Source organism: Prionailurus viverrinus, chromosome B3 (genome assembly GCF_022837055.1).
Source record: "Prionailurus viverrinus isolate Anna chromosome B3, UM_Priviv_1.0, whole genome shotgun sequence".
Taxonomy (NCBI): Eukaryota; Metazoa; Chordata; class Mammalia; order Carnivora; family Felidae; genus Prionailurus; species Prionailurus viverrinus.
The window spans coordinates 7,669,707-7,691,008 of record NC_062566.1 but is presented as its reverse complement, the minus strand read 5'-3'; the positions used below and the strand labels follow the sequence as shown (position 1 = coordinate 7,691,008).

Genomic DNA, 21,302 nt, shown 5'->3' with positions numbered 1-21,302 from the left:
CAGGCGTTGGGGGCAGCAAACAGGCAAACGGTGAAGTTTGTTACAATTTCTCAGGGAAAGTCCCAGCTCCTCAATTCGATTCCAAGTGTTATGTCCAACGTCCAATGGTTATTTTTGCAGTCCCCTGCAGATGTGGGAGGTGGGTGTTTCTGGTTTGCCCTTAAAAGGATAATTTCTTTAGAATCACAATTGCATGGAGGGCATCTCCTATTCAAACCTGCAACCTGCATGGATGTTGGGAATTGAGTCCTACCCATGACTTTGGAAACCATGCAAGCAATGGCCTAAGCCAACACCTGACTTAGGATCTTAACTCTTCAAAGACACTACATTCATTGTATTTTTGCCTTCATGTTCTTTATATTGTGTGTCATCATGGACGCATCTGGGGATTTTAAAAAATACATTTGCTCCAATATTTCTAGCTGTTTTCAGCGACGGAGCCGTTCCAAATGCCTCGTTCATCATCCTGGCAGGAACCCAAATATCACCAGATTCTTAATTTTGACTCTAGCGTGTTTGGCAAAGATATCTCTTTTTTTTAAGTTTTTATTTATTTACTTTGAGGGAGGGAGAGAGAGAGAGTAGGGGAAGGACAGAGATAGAGGGAGAGAGAGAATCCCAAGCAGGCTCTGCACTGTCAACGCTGAGCCCAACGCAGGGCTAGGTCTCACGAACCATGAGATCGGGAGTCAAAATCAAGAGTCAGAGGCTTAACCGACTGAGCCCCCCAGGCACCCTGACAAAGAGAATTCAATGAAGTGCATTTTAACATCCTTTTCCTTTGTATCTACTATCATTGTTTCATATTAAGTGATCCAAAACAAAATAATAATTCTCCGGGGTTTTTTTTGTCCCATATACTTTATAGCTTCATTATCTATATTTACCTATTTAATCATTTGATTTTCTGAAAGATCCAAATTTATGTTTTTCAAAATAGGCAACCATTTGTCTTGGCACTTAACGGTGAGCAATTTGTTTCCGGTTTGTGCCGTGATCTGTAGATCCTCAACTGTCACATAGACGGTTATCTGTCCTGAACTGTCCGTGTTGGTTCACCAGCCCATCCCTGGGTCTTTGCAGTAAGCCCGTGAGTTCCTGTAAATATCGGGATTTGATTCACCCTCTGGCAAGGTAAGCTGCGCCTGTTTTTATTCTGTCCTGCACTGTTTCTTTCTTCCTCGGTGAACTTTGCCACGGTCTTCCCAAGCTCACGGTGAGCCAGATTTGGACTTAGAATGTCATCGACGTGTGTAGGCTCATTTGGCAAGATCTGAAATCGGACTCGATTACAGATGAACTGTACTCAGTTCTCATACTAACGCTTCCATCAAGGGTCTTTTTACACCGTTCCACCAAGAAAAGCCAGCCTTCCCATGACTTTTGTGGTCACTCTTAAGAAACACGGAGTCCTGTGGTCACTTTGTCATAGAACCTTCTCAGTCCAGAAGTTAAAATGTCATGTCATAGCATACTTTACGGTTCAGTCTTCTTCCATATTGACCCCTGTCCCCCAGGACCCCCAGCCAGGGCCTGCAGGGAGGCAGAGACCCGTGGACCGGACAATGGTGTGAGCTCTGCTCCTCCCCTCTTCCCCGTTCACCTCTCCCTCTGCAAATACACGCAGTGCTGACCCCTCCAGGGTTGGCTGGATGAAACAGAGGGAGAAATAAGGAAAGTTCTTACTGCCCCCCGGCACTGTGGTGTTCTGAACGTGGCTGCTATTTCTACCTGATGGGACACTTTCACCATCCTTTAGAACCCACCTCCGGACCATCAGAAACCATGGCTTTCTTTTATGTGCTCAGACGCTTGGCTTCTTCAGATGACCCCTTACTCCTGTGGTCCCTCGGAAGCCAGCACCCCCTTCAGCCTCTCCCCCACGGAGTTCCAGTTGCCTTCACGGTGAGTCCTTCCAAACGGGTCCTTAGATAACCTCACATCTGGTTTCACACAGGGCCCACCACTGGTGCACAAAAACAACCTTCTTTGCCCCAACGCACTCTGGAAACGCTATGCAGGCAAAACAGCCACCTTCACCCACACCTGCCTGGCTCGTTTCCTGTCTTTTACTCAAAATAGGAGTCAGGCACCAGCCACTGTGGTTCTTACTGAAAGTGACATGTGTAACTTTTTTTACACGTTTTTGTTGACCTGAAGTGATCAACACCACACACACATACACACACACACGCGCGCGCGCGTGCGCTTCTTGCTCTGTATGAGTAAGTAAAGTGTCCTCAGCAAAGTTCTTTTCAAGAAAAATTCTCAAAAAAATTGCCTTCAAAGTCTGGTATGGTTTTTTTTTTTTGGCTATTAGATACATTTACTGCTATGCTTGTCCGCTTTTCCTTATTGATTTTGATGTGATGTGCTCCCCATTTGAAAATGGGCTCTTGAAGTCTTCGAATATTAGCAGGCAATGATTTCTCTTTCAATTCAGTTGATATTTACTCTTACATTTGGAGGACTTTTTTTTTTCCTAAAGGTTACTTATTTGTTTGTTTTTAAGTAATCTCTCCACCCAACACGGAGCTCGATCTCACGAGCCTGAGATCAAGAGTCACAGGGGCGCCTGGGTGGCGCAGTCGGTTAAGCGTCCGACTTCAGCTCGGGTCACGATCTCGCCGTCCAGGAGTTCGAGCCCCGCGTCGGGCTCTGGGCTGATGGCTCAGAGCCTGGAGCCTGCTTCCGGTTCTGTGTCTCCCTCTCTCTCTGCCCCTCCCCCGTTCATGCTCTGTCTCTCTCTGTCCCAAAAATAAATAAACGTTGAAAAAAAAATTTAAAAAAAAAAAGAGTCATAAATGCTCCTCTGACTTAGCCAACCAGGTGCCCACCCCCGCTTTGGGGGGTAACTTTCATGCGTGTTTTCAAATGTTTTACATACGTATATGTATTTTTGGTAATTTACCCTTACCGATACCTTATACCCTTCTTTGTCTATTGTAAGAGTTTTTGACTTCGAGTCAATTTTTTTCAATTATTATAGACCTCACATCTCTCTTCTATTTCACTCCTCACCTAGAACATCTTTTCTCGTACTTCCATTTTCACCTTTTTTCAACGTTACATGTAAAGCAAATTATATGTAGACAAGATAAAATTGGATCTTGGTGTTTCCCTTCCATTCCATCACTCACTGAATTTTGGAAAGTTTAAGACATTGCCCGTAATTACTAAAGAGGACTTCTGCCATTTTTCTCTTTGATTTTTTTTTTTTAATGTTTAGTTATTTTTGAGAGAGAGAATGAGCAAGCCAGCGGGGGAGGGGCAGAGAGAGGGGGACAGAAGATCCAAAGCAGGCTCCATGCTGACAGCACAGAGCCCAGTGCAGGACTCAAACTCGCAAACCGTGAGATCACGACCTGACCTAAAGTCAGACCGCTCAACCGACTGAGCTACCCGGGCGCCCCTCTCTTTGATTTCTGTATGCCTTATATTTGTCTACTCCAATACTGTGTCCTTTTGAGTTTCATTGATTTTATTGCTGTGAGCTGTTTTCTCTTTATTTCCTATACGTTTTTGAATACGTACCTATATGTTTTAGATATTTAGTTATTTCTTAAATATTGCACAGATCACAATTGATCTCCTAAATGTATAGCAGTCAGTTTGAATTGATATTTTAGCTTCAACACACACACACACACGCACACACACAGCCTATTGCCTTCATGCCTCAACCAGAAATAGAGAGGGTCCCTGTGAAAGTTGTGCCAGGAAGTGACGTGAAGGGAGGACATGTTATATCGTTGCTTTGAGAATGATGTGTTTGATGCTCAGACTGAGGGCTCAGCTCACTATACATTGTAACTGTCCCCCCTCCAAGAAGTCCTAGGCCCTTAATGGTCCCCAGCATCCCCCCCCACAGATGCTTCTTGACCACAGAGCCTACTGTGCTTCTATGCTCCCCCAGTTATGTCCTTCCTATGGCCCCCACCACCTCTAGTTCCCACATTCACACAGTTTCCCCCTTACCCTCATATTTATAAGACTGTCAGGTAACCTCGCCTCTGGAATTGCCACATGCCTCATGAAAGAGGTACAGAAGCATCTTATAAGCCGTTACTGACTGGAAGTGGATGCCCAGCTTCCTCACCACATGAGCTTTTCAGCGGCACTCTGCTCCCACATCGCCAGGTAAGCACCTTCTTCCACAGAGAACACTCATGACTGCATCCCATCAAATGTCAAAGTTGTCTGAATGGCTGCCTGGGTTCCTAGGGACCTCGCCCGTCACAGAACACAGTTCCACGGACCCCGAGAGGAGCAGAAATGTGGCCACGGCACAGACTCTGCCTCCAGGCCCAGGTAGGAGAATTCACCACAGAGAAAATAAGAACTCTGGTTTATTTATAACTTTTATCCAGTTCATATGTTTAAAAAAAATAGGATAGTTTTTAAAGACCCAGAGTTCTGATCCTAGCCCCACATATCCCTGGCCATCGAGGAAGGAAACTATTGTCCTTTGCAATAATTTCTGACACTTTATCGGCAGGCCAGTGTTGATCACACACAAGCGTGTCATGGGGGTAAATAGGCCTTAGATCAGTCTATGAAAAATAGGATATTGGGTGGAATGTCTTCTCTGGTCCCTCCCCAACCTAAAGACCCAACATTCTGATCACAGATAGCTTAATTTTCCTTTTGTTTCTTCAGTTGGGCCATGAATGAGCATTGGCATGGAGTTGAAAGGGAAAGACAGGTGGGCCTTTAAAGGCAGTGAGTTCTAGACTCTCCAGAATCTTCTGGGGTCTCCAGTTCCATACCATGTCATGCATCTATCTCCACTCAAATCCGAGGACTTGATGAAATTCTGAACAGATATCTTGTCTTCGGGTTTCCTTTCACTGAGGGGCCTCTGTGCTGGGAGCAAGTGAGCAAAATCACGGGACAGCAGCACTGGGAAATCTTCTCCCCAGCTGTGCTTATCAGAGGCCTCTTCCCTTCCATAAACAGCACCAGATGGAGTTTAATTAGGATCTTAGAAAGTAAATAACGCAAAACCCAAGTTGGTGTTTTTCCTGTCACCCAATGGACAAGAGGCTGTGAGAGAAAAATACAAGACATTAAACAAGATTACTTCCCCGGAGACTGAGAGACAAGCTGAAAGTGTCCTGGCTGGGCAGAAGTGAAGCTCTTCAGTTAAGGCTTACTTCACGCTGAAGGCCATCTGAGGTCCTGGAACACAGTGGCCTCCACTGGCTACCAAAGTCTCCTTTCTTCAGAGCTCACATTTGTAAACATATTTTTTTCTAGAGAAAAAAAAAAATGAATAGCCTGAGTTTCTTTCATACCCTGTGGGCAGAGACCCAAGGCAGCTGGGGTCATTTTCCCAGTGTATTCATACCCAGTGTAACTCAAGCATCCACCTAAAGGTAGAGGTAAGTTCTGCCAGCCCAGTTGGCTTATCCCAAATCATGCCACGTCCAGCTTCTAAGCAAATAGACCCCTGTATGTAAAACCTTCACCTTAAAGCCAACAACAACGGGACATTATAGACATAGAAACAGCATCCCTGAAGGGTACCGATGTCAGCCATGTTCCAGGGAAAGGCCCTCCGTTAAAGGCATTGACTCACTGGACTGGGGTTGTACCACCCTCTGTGAGCAAACTGAGGGGTAATGTTCTCAGGTGCTATCTTATCTGTTGCCTGCAGAGCCGTGGCGAGACATAAAGTCCCTCTTAGCCTTACCCCTTCCAGCTTCTCCCCAGCAGAGGCACTAACGGAAATTACGGTTCAAGAAAATGATTTGACCAGGCACCCAGAACTTCCGTTCCCCTGTTGTCCTGCTACATTCTCAAACAGGTAAAGCTGAACATGGAGACATATATGCACTATGACTGAGAGGCAATCTTTAGGTAAACGGAGCGGAATTTAGAAACTTCTGCCAACTTAGGTTAGTTTAAATGAAAACAACAAAAGCCGCTGTATTTTTCAACCATATGAAATAATGCTGCTTTATTGTCTTTAAAAAAAAAAAAAAGGAAAACATTTAGCCCACCCCCTGCAAGTCTACCCATTCAGAGAGTTGGGATCCATCCAAACAGAACGGTAGGTGGCTGTCTCTCTTCTGCACAATGGATGCCCTTGAGGCAGGCATCACGATACTCTTACCCACAACCTCTGTTCATCTGGTTGCTCCAGTGTGGCACTGAAACTCCCAGGAAACAGGAGCCCAGGGAAGCCAGCAAAGACAGGACAGGGTAAGCAGCTGCAAGATGTGACATAGAAATAAGATCCCTCAAGGGGCGTCTGGGTGGCTCAGTTGGCTGAGCATCCAACTTCGGCTCAGGTCATGAGCTCACGGTTTGTGGGTTCAAGCCCCACGTCGGGTTCTGTGCTGACAGCTCAGAACCTGGAGTCTGTCTCAGATTCTGTGTCTCCTTCTCTCTCTGCCCCTCCCCCACTTCCCCACTTACGCTCTGTCTCTCTCTCGAAAATAAACAAAGAAAAAAATAATAATAAAATTTAAAAAAAAAGACAATAAACAAAGAAGAAGAAGAAGAAAAGAAAAGGAAAGGGAAGGGAAGGGAAGGGAAGGGAAGGGAAGGAAAGGAAAAGAAAAGAAAAGAAGGAAAGAGGCTCCCTCACAGTAAATTCTGTGGGAGAGTCCGAAACACAAAAAAAGAGGCTCCCTCACAGTAAATTCTGTGGGAGAGTCCAAAACACAAAAACCTCAGGGAGCTAAGCTTGATGAACATAAATTTTTCATTCTTCCCATCAGAGCCGTAGAAATACAGGTCCAAAGAACCTTCCACAAGCTAGGAAGTGCCCTGGGAGCTACTGGACTTAACCTAACTTCAGCCACAGACGTGATTAAGGAAAATCTGCACACTTTAGATTGGCAAATGCTGGGACTGGGCACATACTGGGGAGTTGGGGAGCAGGCAGGAGGTCACACACGCTCACAGACTCACACATGCACACACACACGTACACACAAAGGCAAATAAATATTAGGTCTACATAACCATGGATTCATCGACAGCATTTCGCAGTCTCGCTGATAATGATTCAGAATCATTGGAGCTTGCTTAGGGCACAGTTGGGCTCTCCAGTCCCCGGCCCTACGTTTCTCTGAGTTTGAGCTTTAAACAATAGACCCAAAAGACACAACCATAGCACAATGATTACAGAGTCAAAGAATCAGAATCGGACTTTCTTCATTCTGTCATTCCATCTGACCCCTTGGAGTTCTTTGTGTTTAGTTTCAGAGGTGAACATGGCATGATTCTTTAAGATGTAGGGGTTGTTTTTCTTGGGGGGGTTTGGGGGGTGAAGGGCAAATATACATAATTACGGTCATTATGCAATATTTTTCTGAAATTGAATATTATCTTGAAAATGAAATGTAACCTCTTCAAATTGTTTTAAAACCAAAGAGGGCATCAAGACGACAATTTCTAATTATTGCACGATTAATGACGCTAATTACTGGACAGAGGGAGAGGTATAAAAACTGACCCACTTCGGGCAGCCAATCCACCTGTTGTTCCTTTTCATTTGCGACACCCACTTCCCGGAATGTTGTCACCCAGATAGCAACATGGCATGCACCTGCATGTCCTCCGGCGTCTTCCCAAGTGCCCCCAGTTCACCCAAGAAGTCTTCCTTGACCATAGCCAGCAGCTTCTGTCTCCGCAGCCAGATTCACCTTCTGGGGTGGTTCCTAGTTCACTGTGCCTCTCCTTCCCTAAAAACTGGCCGCTCCCTGGGACAGCAAAGACTTCATTTGTTTTGTTCACGTGCTGGTTTGCAACACCCACAACAATGCCCAGCTTGCCCCCGAGCAGGCACTCAGTAATTACTCACCGAAAAATAATTATAATAAAAATAATCATAATGTAATTTCTGGGCCAATGATTGTATGACGTACACTTACTCGCTGACTTGGAATGCCACGTTCATTCAGTGAAATCACCAACTCAATATACTGAAGGATACGGGCCTTCGTTTATAATCTACAGGGTGGCCAGGTTGGTGGGGGGCGGGGGTAGAGAGAGCGCAGATGAATTTCAGAAAACAGGAAAACCATTTTCAGAAGCTGCGAGTGAATGTGGAGACACGGCATTCGCTTGCCCCGGCTCTGTAGGATGTTAGAGGCCTCACGCTGCCCTCCTTCGCCTTTGTCTTCACACCTTTAAAGAAAACCAAGAACACCAACTAGTCGGCAAACACAGAACTCACAGGTCTCAGGGTTCCAGCTATAAAAAGTAGTAAAGACCAAAAGGAAGGTTGCTAAGCCGCTGAACACAACGTGACATGATGTGAAACAATGGCGCTCTTGGCTGGCGGTGCCCTCACCCTGGTCTTTGTGCCACAATGGCAATGAACAAGGGGCACTTACCTTGCTTTGCTCCAAACAGCGATGCATCTATTGTACTCAAAGTCCTAAATGGAAATGACAGATAAGGCAAAAATAAACCCATATCTGGGCTTTGTATTCTTTATCGTTGGCCTCTTTGGCCACTAGCTTCTTACCGTTCAAAAGATTTCAAATTTAAAGTGTGTTTCAGAATCGAACAATGCAAGCTTTTACTTGCTAATCTTAGAGTGTGTGTGTGCGCACGCACACGGGAGTTTTTGTTTCTCCAAAATGAAGTCTTCCAAATACATATTAGAAATACCATTCCAAGTGCACAAAGCTCTCACTGCAATTTTCATCAGAATTGGGTCAAAGGCAGAGATCCATTCGGGGAGGACTGACAACCTGGCAATGTGAGGTCTTCCTTCCATGAGATGCATTGAGTTCCTTCCATTCTTGTGGAGTCGGGAGTCTGCCCACGCACTGCTGACAGGTGGCTGTTAGTGCAAAAAGAGACAAGTGAAAGACAGGAAATGGTTAGACCCTTCATGTCCGGCCCCCTGTCCCTGCACAATGCTCCCCTACAAGCCCAAGCAACTCTGAGCTGGCCTCCCAGTTTCTCCTCCTGATTTCCTTTGCCATTCTGTTATTTCCACTAATACTGAATAAGTTTGGTTTCCTTCCCTTGACCCAGCTCCCCTTCTTGTTCAGAGCCCTTAGTTTCTTTTGGCCCCTACTATACTTTTCTCTTCCAGATGCCTTTCTTAGTCCCTCCTCTTTACCTACACAAGGCCATTCATAAAAGTTAATATTTTCAGTTCCAAAAGTCAAAGTTGCTTTTAGCTTGAGGGGTTTTCCATGGACCTTTGTGGAAGTGCCCTTGAACATGGGGCCCAGACTCTGCAAGGAATAGCCACAAACAGAACCCTATGGTGTCACAAAAGTCACTCCCTTCTCCTTCTGACCTTCCCTTCCTGGAAGAAAAAGACCCCCCCCCCCCACCATTTCCTTCCCTTCCAGAGGGTTCCCCTCTCAACTGAAGGGCATCTGAGAGCCCCTCCACTAGAATGTTTGTTTTGGCACTTTTGTCTTTTGAAAGAGTAGCTGAGAAAATGTCTTTATCGGGACATGATCTTGCCAAGTCCTGTTTAGGCAACATCTTCAACCGGTTGATGTTTATTTCGCCTTAAATTTTCTCAAAATCACCAATACAATAACAATCAGAAAACTCCACCTGGAAACTGTAGACACAGGCTGGGTGGTCGCCAATGCCCAGCAGTGACACTATGATATAATGAGCAGCACAGCCTCTTCCATGGGTTTCATATTAAAAGAGGAACCATGGCAATGTCTGATGCCCCACCGTCCAGCCCAGGGGTATACCTCCTCCCCAGTATGGCAGTTCCTGGATTCACTCATCTGTAGCACTTGTCCTGTGGTTCACTGTGAGTGTGGAATAAGATGGTTTTTTGCAAACCCACAGATAGTTTTCATCCCCATCTCCCAGACTCCTTTATAGCCCAGAAATTGCAAGGTAACCTGGCAGGGCTCCCCCTGGGTGCCTCCCATCTTGGAGTGTCCTTCAATGCATCAAACATTTGATCATTACCTACTGGATGGAAGTCACAGCTCTGAGTACCCCGGGAAAAGCATGTCTGCCTATTTCCAGAACTTCATGGCGAAGCTTGGCAAAGATTAAATAACGTTGACTATGCCCTTCCCTGAGGATGGGTCCCAGAAGGGTTTGTGTCTACTGAACACTGAAATATGTACCAACTACCCCACACGAAAATTTCTCCAGCTTTTAAGCTTTACAAAAAACTGGAGTCTCCCCCACTCGTCTCCTACAGCTCAGCTCAGCCATCTTCTCTCCAGAGAATCACCTTTGTGTCCCTTCCACACCCCTCTCGCCTTGCACTGCTCTTCATGACGCCAAGGTCACGTATTCTCAACATGGTCTTTAGCCACTGCCCCTCCTGGACAGACCTCGTGTACTACAGTCGTGTTAGACACAGAAACCAAATTGAATGGATAGAAAAAGTGAAAGGAAATGATCAGTGAGTTCTTCCCTCCTAGATTCTTTGTGCATCTGTCTGTGCTTAACAAAATTCTTTCACATCATTTCATTGAATCCTCACCTCAGCTCTGTTGTGGTCGGTTGGATAGGTAGGCTTATCTTCATTTTACAAATGTAGAAATTGGTGCTCGCAGGGTTGCCTAAGATTGGGAAAGGAAATCATTTTCTAACCCAGAATACCCCCCCACCTCCCAGACACCTCCATAACCACTTTTGAGTGACCAAAAGTTAGCTTCATGTCAACTTATCAGAGAAGATCTTCATGACCTAAAGTTAGATGCCTTCTCTGTTATTCTTCCCCTTGGGGATTTTCCCCTTGGTGGCACTAATCCTAATTTGTACCTTTTTTAAAACTTTTGTCTCCCCAACTGAGTCATCAGCTCTGTTAATGCAAGTACCATTTCTATCACAGTGGCCATTGAAGTCTAGCATATGGAAGATGCTAGAACAAATATCTGTGGTCTTCTGACACCTGACTCTGTATTCTTTCCACTCTAATAAGCATTCGTGGAAAATTTCTTCAAAATGATCCCAATATGTAATTCTGGAATTGAATCTCCTCATTACTATTAAATCATTAAACTGGAATGCCTACTTTTCGAGCAGTGTAGAGTCACATCGGTAGGAAATGTGGTATGTGCCCACAAAGTCCAAGAATTTCATGTAAATGGACAATGTCTCATGAAATCGTGATAGTATTTACTATCATTTGTGATGTGTCTGGCTGTTCTCAGTATTCTATATAAAAATTAACTCGTAAAATCCTCAACATTTCTCTCAGGTAGACTCTTCCATTACCCCCCATTCTACAAGTGGGGAAATTGAGGGCTGGAAGTGCAAGCATTGCCTCCCCCCTGCCCCCCATCCTTGGGAGAACCACTCCAAAATTGTCCCTTCAGGGTCATGGTGGCCATCTCTGGTACCCACACTGAGTCTCCTGTTTCTCCCTGAAAACATATTTCTTTGTCCCAATGTATGTCTTGCCTTGGAAGTCATGAGGAAGCCACACTCCAAAGGGGGTCTGAAAGTACTCTTTCTTCCCCGTCCATGGACTTAAGCCTGTACTTTGGCAGGACTGCTCTTTCTGTGGTAAGGCTTTACTGTGAGGGACTCCAGTTGGGGGCTGTCTGAAATAGCCAGACACGAGATGGCAGCCAGACCCAGTGCTTTGGCGAGGGGTGAAGGAGCCTGCCCGTGCTAGCTGTGGTATGCTGGCCCAGAGAGCGGTGGAGAGGATCTGATGGTTGCCTCTATCTGCTGAAGTCGTCTTAACCTGTGGCCCACACTGACCCTCCCTGCTTCTTTCAGCCTGCCTCTCCACTGCTCCTTTTCTCTGGGCCCTAGGCATGCCCCATATGCTTTGAGCAGCTCTAAAAAAGGCTAGAGGGGCTTTAGAAATTTTCTCGGTGCCTGAATAAATTTGGAACAACAGTCCTGGAGTACTGGCCTGTTGCCTTTCAGATCCTCACTGGTTTCCCTTATGTGATCTTCTCCTCCCCTCTGTTCTCTTACCTTGACAAACTCTTACTCCTTGCTTCTCCAAGAAATATGCCCATATGACAAGGGGCGGGAAATAGCTTCTATCTCAAGACCCAACAGGCCATGGAAGCTGGCCTTCTTGGAAGCCAGTGGTCAGAACTGGCCTTGCTCTTCCCTCTCACTACCTCTCCCAAATCGAGCTTGTTAGTCCCCACAACCTCCAAAGAGACCCCGCATCTCCTGTCCCTTGGTCTCCTTGTTCTCTTTCTTTATAATGTCCCTGAACTCACAGTCCATGGACCTGTAGACAAAGAAAATTCTCCCACCCAGCCTTGAACTGCCACAAGCTTCTCCATGCCTGTCCCCAACTCTCTGATGTGCCTGCCGTTGCCACCTAATCTCATGGAGTTTGCCAGAATCCTCCTTGGCCCTCCTGCCCAGGCTGAGGGCATGCCCTTTCCAGAGGGCATTAGCACCAGACTAGTTTGCCCCCTGCTCCCTACATCTAACATGCAGGATGAAGGAGATGTGTTTGTGATTAAGGCAAACAGTCATGGAGAAACACAGAGATACTCCTTCAAGGCTATTGTGACCCTACCACTCCCTGGCATCCCTCCTACTTCTCTGGCCATTCCTCCTCAACCTCCTTGGACAGATGCACCTCCCTGACCCCAAGGCACCCTCGCTTTTCTAGTCTGTCTCCCTGGCAAGTTCCACCATTCCTATGGAGTAACTACATATGGCAGATAATTCACCAATGGCTATCTATAGGCCACACCTCTCCCATGAGCTCTTGACCTGAATATCGCCTCCTTTCAAAGGCACCTCAACTCAATACGCTCCGCGCCTGGCAGCTGTGTCCCTGCTCCAGTGTCTGCCTCCAGTGTTGGTCAACTGCCTCTGCAATCTACACCCACGGTCTGCCATCCTCCTCCACGTGGGTTACGTCCTCAACCCCTTCTCCCCAAGCCCCTCCAATCCTAGACACTGGCATTGCCTGATGGGTTCCCTGACTGATCCCCACTCCCCTCCCCCTTCTAACTGGTGTTAGAAGCTGGGGTCTTTTCCCAAAAACCCAAATGTGACCATTTCTCTCCGCTGCTTAAAATCTTTCCATGGTTCCCTGAGGCTTCTAGGACAAAACATGAAAATTTCAAACCCCATCTACAAGTTCTCACAGCCTCTTGACTTTTATCCCCAGCTTGCATGGCTCACTCACATACCTCCCCACATCCAAGAGCCCCCTTCGTTAGACAAGGTGTTCTCTAACGATCAGCACCCGTTTCTATTTGCCTGACACTTTTGGTGTCCCCAGGACCTAGCCAGTGCCTGGCACATAGGAGTTCAACAGATATCAAATGAATGAATGGATGAATGAATGCATGAATGAGAGAGGAGCACACTATGCCCTGTCCCAGGAGCACCAAGAGTGGCCAGACTAAGACCCAGGGCCCAAAGCCAACTCGGATCAGATGGGCCTTCAGCCCAGGGTTTTATTAAAGACACGATCAAATAAGAGAGGAAGCCCCAACTTGCACAGCTGAGATAGAACCTCAGAAGAAAGACGGCCAAGCCTGAAGGATTTAAGGGGTAGGGAAGACAAGCTCGTATTTCTTAAAGATAAACACGTTTGTGACCAAGGGGAAGCCACTCTAAATGACACCTTTGCACTGTCTCTATGAGCCATGAACATGGCCTTCCCTCCTCCTCAAGGTGTGGTCCCAGCCCTGGGATAGAGAGGCCGATGTGGTTCCAGTCTTAGGAGTAGACGCTGCTTTGGGACAGTTGCAACCAAGGGCTGCTGCAGCCTGGGGTCAGAGTTGCCTTGCAGGGGCTGGACCACGTGAGGCGACAGGAAGTGCTTTGGCCCCCAATTTCCCTCAGCTGGGTCTGCCAAAGTTCCCACGAGAGGGTTCTTTTCAGCTAAGGCAGGGAGAGTCCAGTGAGGTTGTGAAACCACGCCAGAGGGCTCAGGCAGGCAGCCATGACTGCCTTGAAAAAGTTGAGTAAGAATTTGGTTAGAAAATCGAATCGCCATGCATGGCTGTGTGGTTACTGAAGGCTGAGCCAACCGTCAAGGTGAAAGCCTGGACTTTGGGCTCAAAGCCTTGGAGTCCACCTAGCTGCAGAGGGCAGGCACCAACCCCTGAGAATTTTAAGGATAGAACATTCTGACGGCAGTTGAAGGCAACCGTTGGAGCCAAGACCCAGAGCAAGGCAGAATTCACAGTCCAGGGAAGGACACAGACACCTTAAAGAGGAGCTCAGAGAGCATAAGGTCCCCTGAGGCCCCACAGCCAGGGATGGAAAAGGTTTCTGGAGACAGAACAGAACAGAAATGCAGGCATAGGAGGCCGCCAAGATATGGAAGAAGATCTGAGGGTCCGGGGCACATTGTAGGGGTGGGAACCCAAAGACGCCAATGGGCCAGAAGGCAAACTGGCCACTCCGTATGGCTCTGCTGGGGGCCTGTCCTGGAAAAGACAAGGCTCAGAGTCTTTTCTGCAGCCAATGGCTAACAGACTCTTTGCTCCACAAGCAGGGACCATGGCTGCTTCTGACTCTAGAGCTTTCCAAAGGATGTTCATTCAGAATCGGGACAACCTCAAGTCCAGAGGCATCCTCTCTAGAGGCACAAACACAAGTTCCAAATACTAAACCCACCCATTCATTCATTCATTCACTCATTCGGTCATTCAACAAATACTTATCGGGTACCTATCATGTGCTGGACTTGAGGAGTATAATAGTGAACAGAAGGACAGCCCCTGCCTCATGGAGATTACAAGTAACTCTAATACCTCTCCGTGTTACGTATCTTAAAGGCACAGTTCATGGCACTTGGAGAGCTTTAAGCCCCAATGTAATATAGGTATAGGGCTTCTCTAAGAACAATGGAGGTGGAATCTGAAAGATGAGTAGGAATTACCTAGTTGAAAAGGGTGTGAGGAGAGGGAGGGCAATGGTGCTCTAGGCAGAAGGAACTTCAGGAGAAATGTCTAAGTGCAGAGAAGAAATGTGGCAGATCTAAAATGCCCACAGTGGGGCAGGGGGCAGGAGCTCAGAGAGGCCTGGGAGAAATGAGGCTGGAGAGGCAGGCATGGGCCAAACCACGAACGCTCATTAAGGGCAGGTAGAATTTTTATGTTGGGAGTTCATGTTGAATGGTTCTGGTCTTGATGCCGAAGGCAAAAACACAGGCAGCCATTGGCAAGACCTTTGCAGGAGGCAAATACACAAGGTCCAATAATGCACATCCTAGGAAAAGATGAGTGTATGTATATTCATAAGCAAGGGGGTCGGGCTCCATAATCCATCAGTAGTAGGGAATCCCTATGCTTATTCCCTGGGCATCAATTATGGAAGAGAAAACACACACACACACACACACACACACACACACACACATACCAGGCATCTCAGGCACAGAAACTTTGTTGTGGACGTGGGTCTATGTGCATAATTCTCCCACCCAAGTCTATGTATCCAGGTAAAGGACACGGATTGCCATCCTATTTGCAAATAAGGAACTAAGTCTTACAGTCGTTAAGTGGCTTGCCAAAAGTCATAAAGGGACAGAATGAAGACTAGAAACTACCTTCTAGCCCATGTCACAACACGCTTGCTCTAAATACATCGGCCCCAGAAGAGAGTAAACTAAGATTTATTTCCGCAAAAATAATTGCATTCTTATATGCTTAATGAAACAGTCGGATAATATAGTGACTGAGTTCCACCCCTACGTTTGTAACGAAAGATAATAAACAGTGGATGATTTACCCATCCTCAAAGTGATTCGCTTAAAGCAAAAAAGGCCTCAAAATTATCAAAGGGAAAAAAGAGAAGCAGGAAAAATTGGAGAGCTATTGCAGTCACTTGTAATGAGGTAAAGGCGTCCAAATGTCACGTGGGTCGGCGATACTAAATACTCAGCGGTGTCCATTGTAAGACTTGGAAACTTCATGCCGAAATTCATCTGGAAGATAAAGTTGTCACATCTATCAGAGAACGAATGCCTTGGCCACTCCACATTGACTGTAGGCAACATGAACATTACAACCACCATCCCGACCCTTCTCAAATGGGCTGATGAGGGAGGGAGAGTGGATTAGCAGTGGTTTGAAAAAGAGAATCTGACAAATACAGGCGTGATAGCCTGTGGAGGAAAAACACAGGTGCTAGACACAGCCTTCTGGAAACTCCCGGCCCTGGGCCCTCCTACTCGCTGCTACTTACCAGTCAGCTCTGACATCCCCAAAACTATGCACCACGACCCCCTACACCCCCCCCCCCCGCCACCGTCACCTGCCAGAGCCTCTTAGGACAAGCTCTCCGGTGGCTCTCTGGTCCCCAGTCCCACGCAGCCCAGGCCCATACACATCACTCTGAGATTCTGTCCATCGGGACAGAATTTGGGAGTCCCCCAAATCCAACAAGTCCTCAGCTCACTTTCTCCAGCTGACACATACCAGCAGCTTCACAGAAGCTCCATGGATGGTGTGTCCATTAGCAGCGAAGTCCTAAGGTCCCCTAAAGCAACCAGGGCCCTTTCCAAACCAGGCGTCCTGCCTGGTTCCTGGCTGGCCTTTGGTCCCTAAAAGTGTGAGAACAAGAGAACCTTCAGAACCGAAATGGTTTAGCTGTTCCAGAAGGAGACACAGAGGCGCTCTGTTCCTTGGTCCTGACCCTTCCCACACGGGCACTGGCCCCACTCTGTGTTAACTCCAGAATGAACTGGACGCAGTTGTGAGGCTCAAGGAAATGCAGTTGTGAGGCTCAAGGAAATGCAGCACGGCCACAGCCTTCTTTGAAGGAATATAGAATTGATCCGAGGGGCCCTCCTCCCCCTTCCCCGTCCCCCAGGGGAGGCTGCAAGGTGGCTGCTGCTGTGCCCGCATAGGGAGCTGGACGCCCAGCAAAGTCAGGGAGGCCAAGCCGGGCGTGGGAGGACCCGGCCTGCATCCCTCTCCATGGCTGTCTTCCCTGAACCTCTGCACCCCTCTCTCCATGACGTTTATGAGTTGTTGAGGTGAATGGCCGCTGAGCCCCGGCGGGAGGGGAAGGGGCAGGGAGAGGTGGGCACAAGGCAGAGAAAGAGAAGGCGCCACCTTATCGCCGGGATGACGCTGGTCGGCACCACATCCTGGGCACCGGCCTTTGCCCCCCTGCCTTCCTCCCGCCGGGCAGAGGAGCCCCATCTTTCAGATCCCAACCCCTTTTCTCCACCCAGAAAACCCCTTCCAAGTCACAGGCCTTCCCCGACCCGGAGAATCCAGAGAAGGGCGGGTTGTCACCCCCACCCCGCGATGGCTGGGGTTTTGTCTCTCCCTGCATCTGTTGGATGAGTCCCTTCCCCTTCCTTCTCCTCCCCTCCCTTTTCCTCTGCTTTCATGAGATGCTGCGAACCAAAAAAGAATGATAGTGATGCCTGCTCATCACTCTCATTTTCCTTGGCATACATCCACACCCCACCCAGGCCTCCCTGCCCCAAGAAATATTCAGCCTTGGGCATCATGACGTCTCGTGCCAGGGCAGAGCCGGGCCCAACCGCTTCTTCTAGAAGGCTCTGGGTCCTTGCTTTTGACATTCCTTCCTTCTCAATCTTCTTTCAAAACCCATTTATGTGTTGGCCGCCCAGGGCACAACGAGAATTTCAGCAAGCCGATGGAGGCTGTCATGTAATTTCTCTTATTATATCTAAATGTTGCATGCTTCTCTCTGTCAAGTTGAAATGAACCTCCCCAGAGCCTCCAAAAAAAATCTTCAGTGCCTCGCACTACCCTCCACAAACATTGACGAAGCACCACGCCTTGTTGTGAGAATCCACGGAGGGGCCTCTGGGGAGACTCAAACGTGCTCCCCACAGCGGCAGACAAACCAGCTTATTCTAAGGAGCGAGGCGGGGGCCGGATTCACATTTTAAGTCTACCCGCTGGAGCTAAAAACCTGAGTGGGGCTTAGTTTAGCAAATCAAACACTTGCTTTCTGAGCACGTGCCATGGACTAAGTACCATTTTTTATTTTGAAAAGTGTGCGGCCGGGGCGCCTGGGTGGCGCAGTCAGTTAAGCGTCCGACTTCAGCCGGGTCACGATCTCGCGGTCCGTGATTTCGAGCCTCACGTGGGCTCTGGGCTGATGGCTCAGAGCCTGGAGCCTGCTTCCGATTCTGTGTCTCCCTCTCTCTCTGCCCCTCCCCCGTTCATGCTCTGTCTCTCTGTCCCAAAAAATAAATAAAAACGTTGAAAAAAAAAATTTAAAAAAAAAAAAGTGTGTGGCCTTTAACGTGGGAATACGCATGCACGCGGACAGAGTCAGAATTGTAAACTCACGTAAATATTTTCACCTCCTGAGCAGAAATACCCTGGCGGCGGGGGGGGGGGGGGGGGGGGGGGGGGGCGGAGGAGGGTAGAGTGGGTGCTCCTCTCAATCTGTTGGAGTGTTTTTATCCCATGGTTTGGTAGTGCTCCCCTTTGCCTGAAGCGGGATGGGAATGAAGAGAAAGGGCACAATCCTGAAGTGTTTGAAGCCTGTGAACAAAGGCTCAGCCACATCTCCCGGAGCCGACAGGGGAAGGTAGCATAGAATGAAGTGACCTGGAAGGAGGTGCTCCTGGATGAGTCCCAACTCTGCAGGGAGGCACGCCGGCCCCACCTCCTCTGTTCATGAGCTGCTCTTTCCAAGGCAAAATATCTTGGGGGTGGGTTCTTTTGTGTCTTTTCCGATAAACTTGACTTTGATTGTGCGTTGGTCCTCTTATCAAGCCCGGCTTCAGTGGGCCAATGCTGGATATATCACCTCCAGCATCTCGTCATAAAACACTCAATAGCTAGAGCCTTCCTCCTGCCCCCTTGGAGGGAAGGTTCTCTAGAAGTATGTCCAAGCACATGAAGAGGAAGCCCCAGAGCAAGTAGCAGAAGCCGCTACTGGCTGCGAGCAGACAATCTGAGCTCAGCTCGAGGTGTCCCTGCTGAGCCCTGGGGGAGGAGGTCTAGCCTTCGGATTCTTGCTCCCCCAGAGTCAGGCACCTGCGGAGGCCTTTCCAGAAGAGAACCCAGGCTGCTTTCCTCCAAGCACTCCACATACACGTCTCTCAGGATTGTTTTTCTCTCCTGATGGGCTGGACACCACGCCGTGTCTCTTATCACCCTCTGAATGAAGGAAGGGTGCTGGAAGCCGAGCCACCCAGCCTGAGTGGCAGGGCCCAGACTGTGGACGGATTGGTGACTGCAGGCGGCTCGCCGACAGTGAAGCTTCTTGTCATCCCGCTTTTAGGCAATTTGGCCTTAAAAGTACCTGGGGTATCGTCTGTTGGGGAATTGCGCTCGGCAGGCCCCCTGGGAAAAGAACCATTAGGGAAGAAAATAAGGCTCCGCAAGAAATTGTGCAGCCTTACGTTTAGCCCTTGCCATCCCCTATGGAGACTCCTCTACTTACAGGAAGGAGGGCCTCACGCATTTGCCAGCAGAGAGGGCCCGTAAAGGAGAGACCTATGGATTTGAAAGCCCCACTCTGGCAACTAAGGAGTGTATCTCTGGGCACAGGTGACTTCAACCCCTAGGCCCACCTGGCCCCCCGGAGGCATTCCAGATGATGACTGAACCTAGTCGGTTAAGCTACAGAATGGTTCATTGGTTCCTAGGTGCATGGTCTCTCTCAGAATGTATGAGGCATGGGTTTCTAAGGCTTTTTCAGCCCCTTTCGGGCACCTCGGGCCGAGGCAAACACATTGTTCTTCTGGCCTCATGTGGTTAGGAGGTCATGTCCCTGTAACTGTTCCACTTGAGGTGTTGAGAAATGGAGGGCCTTTCACGAGAACGGCAAAGCAAATGCTTTGTAGATTATAGATAAACGCAGACGCATAATGGAATAATGCAAGAAATTAATCTATAATCAAAGGGTACGCGGGAAAGTTAGGGGAAAATCACCATGTTATTTCTTAAAGGTCGCTCATACATAGGAACATTTTCAAAATTAGGTAATGTTAGGAAAACATCGTTGACGGATGCTACAAGGAAACCACTAGCATGTATAATGCCATGTTCACTGCGATAAATCGGCCAGTTCAACACACTGCTGTTGTCTGTCTCCATTTTTATTGTAGTTTTAGTTTTTTATTTTCTAGTTTTTTTATTCTAGTTTTATTTTATTTTCACCGACACCGTTCTTCCTTTGGGAACCCTTGGACCTGCTGGAGCTGGACTCCGGCAGAAGGGGATGAGACCAAGGGTGTACGCGGAGAGTCTGAGAAGGAAGGAGCTCACCAGACTGGCTCTTCCTTCGCACCGTACGTAGAGATTAGGGTGCAAATACTCCAGGCTGTATTGGAAGTGGCATTCTTGTCTGAGTCTCTGAGAAAAACAAACAAACAAACAAACAAACAAACGTGAAAATCCTAGAAACCGTAGGTCCCTTGTCCTGTAATGGAAGTTAGAGACTTAGGCATCTTGATGGTCTCCAGGCTCCCTTTGCACCTAACGCTCAGACTGAGAAGGCTTCCCTGTGGGGACTCAGCGGGCCCCCCTTCCTCCACGCGGGGATTCTCGGAGACACCTCTGGGGGGCAGAACACGTCAACACCGTATGTCAAGGTCCGGGTCTAGTGCTGCCCTTCATAATCACACTTTAGGGTTAAAAATGCGCGTGCTCTGAGGCAAAAAGCCAGAGCCTCAAAGCCAACACTTGTGGAATTTTGCAAAGCATTTTCCTCCCACCAACATTTACTGCATACTCATTATGGGCCATGGGCAAGGACGGGTAGTGGGTTAAAAAGCAGTCCCTGCCCCCGAGGGGTTCACAGTCTAATTGTGAGGAAGTGGGAGTGGGGTGGGGGGGTCGGTCTATAGAAAATGGATGCCCCTGGAGGGACTGACCCAAGCCAGGGAGCAATGCCCCACCTTCAAATTAGCAGGTGACAGAGAGAAGGTGCCAGGCTGGAGGAGGTTTTAGGAATGACCATTCCCTTCGTAAGTGTCTCCGCGACATTTGCTATGAGCTACGTAAGGGTGTATCCTCAACTCCATTCTCTTTTGCTTTTCCTAGAGTACAAAACACTGTCCAATCAGCAATTGTCCTTGTGCACCAAAGATTGGACAAAATGAAGCTTGAATGGCATGGGTTTTATTGGAACCAGCTCACTGTAGCCCTGTTACTACCCAACGTTACTGGAACAGAGACAAGGCTGTTATCTGGAAACTTATAAGGAATTTATCCCTGGCTCTGAAAACAGGGTTTAAGGAAGTAAAATCATATGAAGGGCAAGACTGGTGTCCTGAGAAGGCGAAGGCTTTCATTGCTTTATTCAGATTGAAAGCTAAGGGGGCCAGCCACACGCGATTCCAAGAGTAGCGATCGTTTCTTCCCCACATTCAAGAATGCCTATCAGAGCAGGAATCACGGGCCTGTAGAGTTATAAATGTTTTTGCTGGGTTTTATTAT

The 21,302-nt window shown here is 47.9% G+C and overlaps 1 long non-coding RNA gene across 8 annotated transcripts; it reads right to left on the bottom strand.

Moving 5' to 3' along the window:
• Nucleotides 1-4,391: 4,391 nt before the first annotated feature.
• LOC125169101 (uncharacterized) lies at nucleotides 4,392-13,976 on the bottom strand. Of its 8 annotated transcripts, none has more exons than XR_007153445.1 (7): nucleotides 11,317-13,523; nucleotides 10,451-10,529; nucleotides 8,718-8,809; nucleotides 8,355-8,398; nucleotides 7,884-8,145; nucleotides 5,160-5,258; nucleotides 4,392-5,049 (listed from the first exon to the last, which is right to left on the bottom strand). It is a non-coding gene; the product is annotated as an uncharacterized LOC125169101 (long non-coding RNA). The 8 variants fall into 8 exon arrangements; XR_007153443.1 differs by having other exon boundaries at nucleotides 7,890-8,145; XR_007153444.1 differs by lacking the exons at nucleotides 4,392-5,049; nucleotides 5,160-5,258; nucleotides 11,317-13,523 and adding an exon at nucleotides 13,532-13,976 and having other exon boundaries at nucleotides 6,566-8,145.
• Between the last annotated feature and the right edge of the window lie 7,326 nt (nucleotides 13,977-21,302).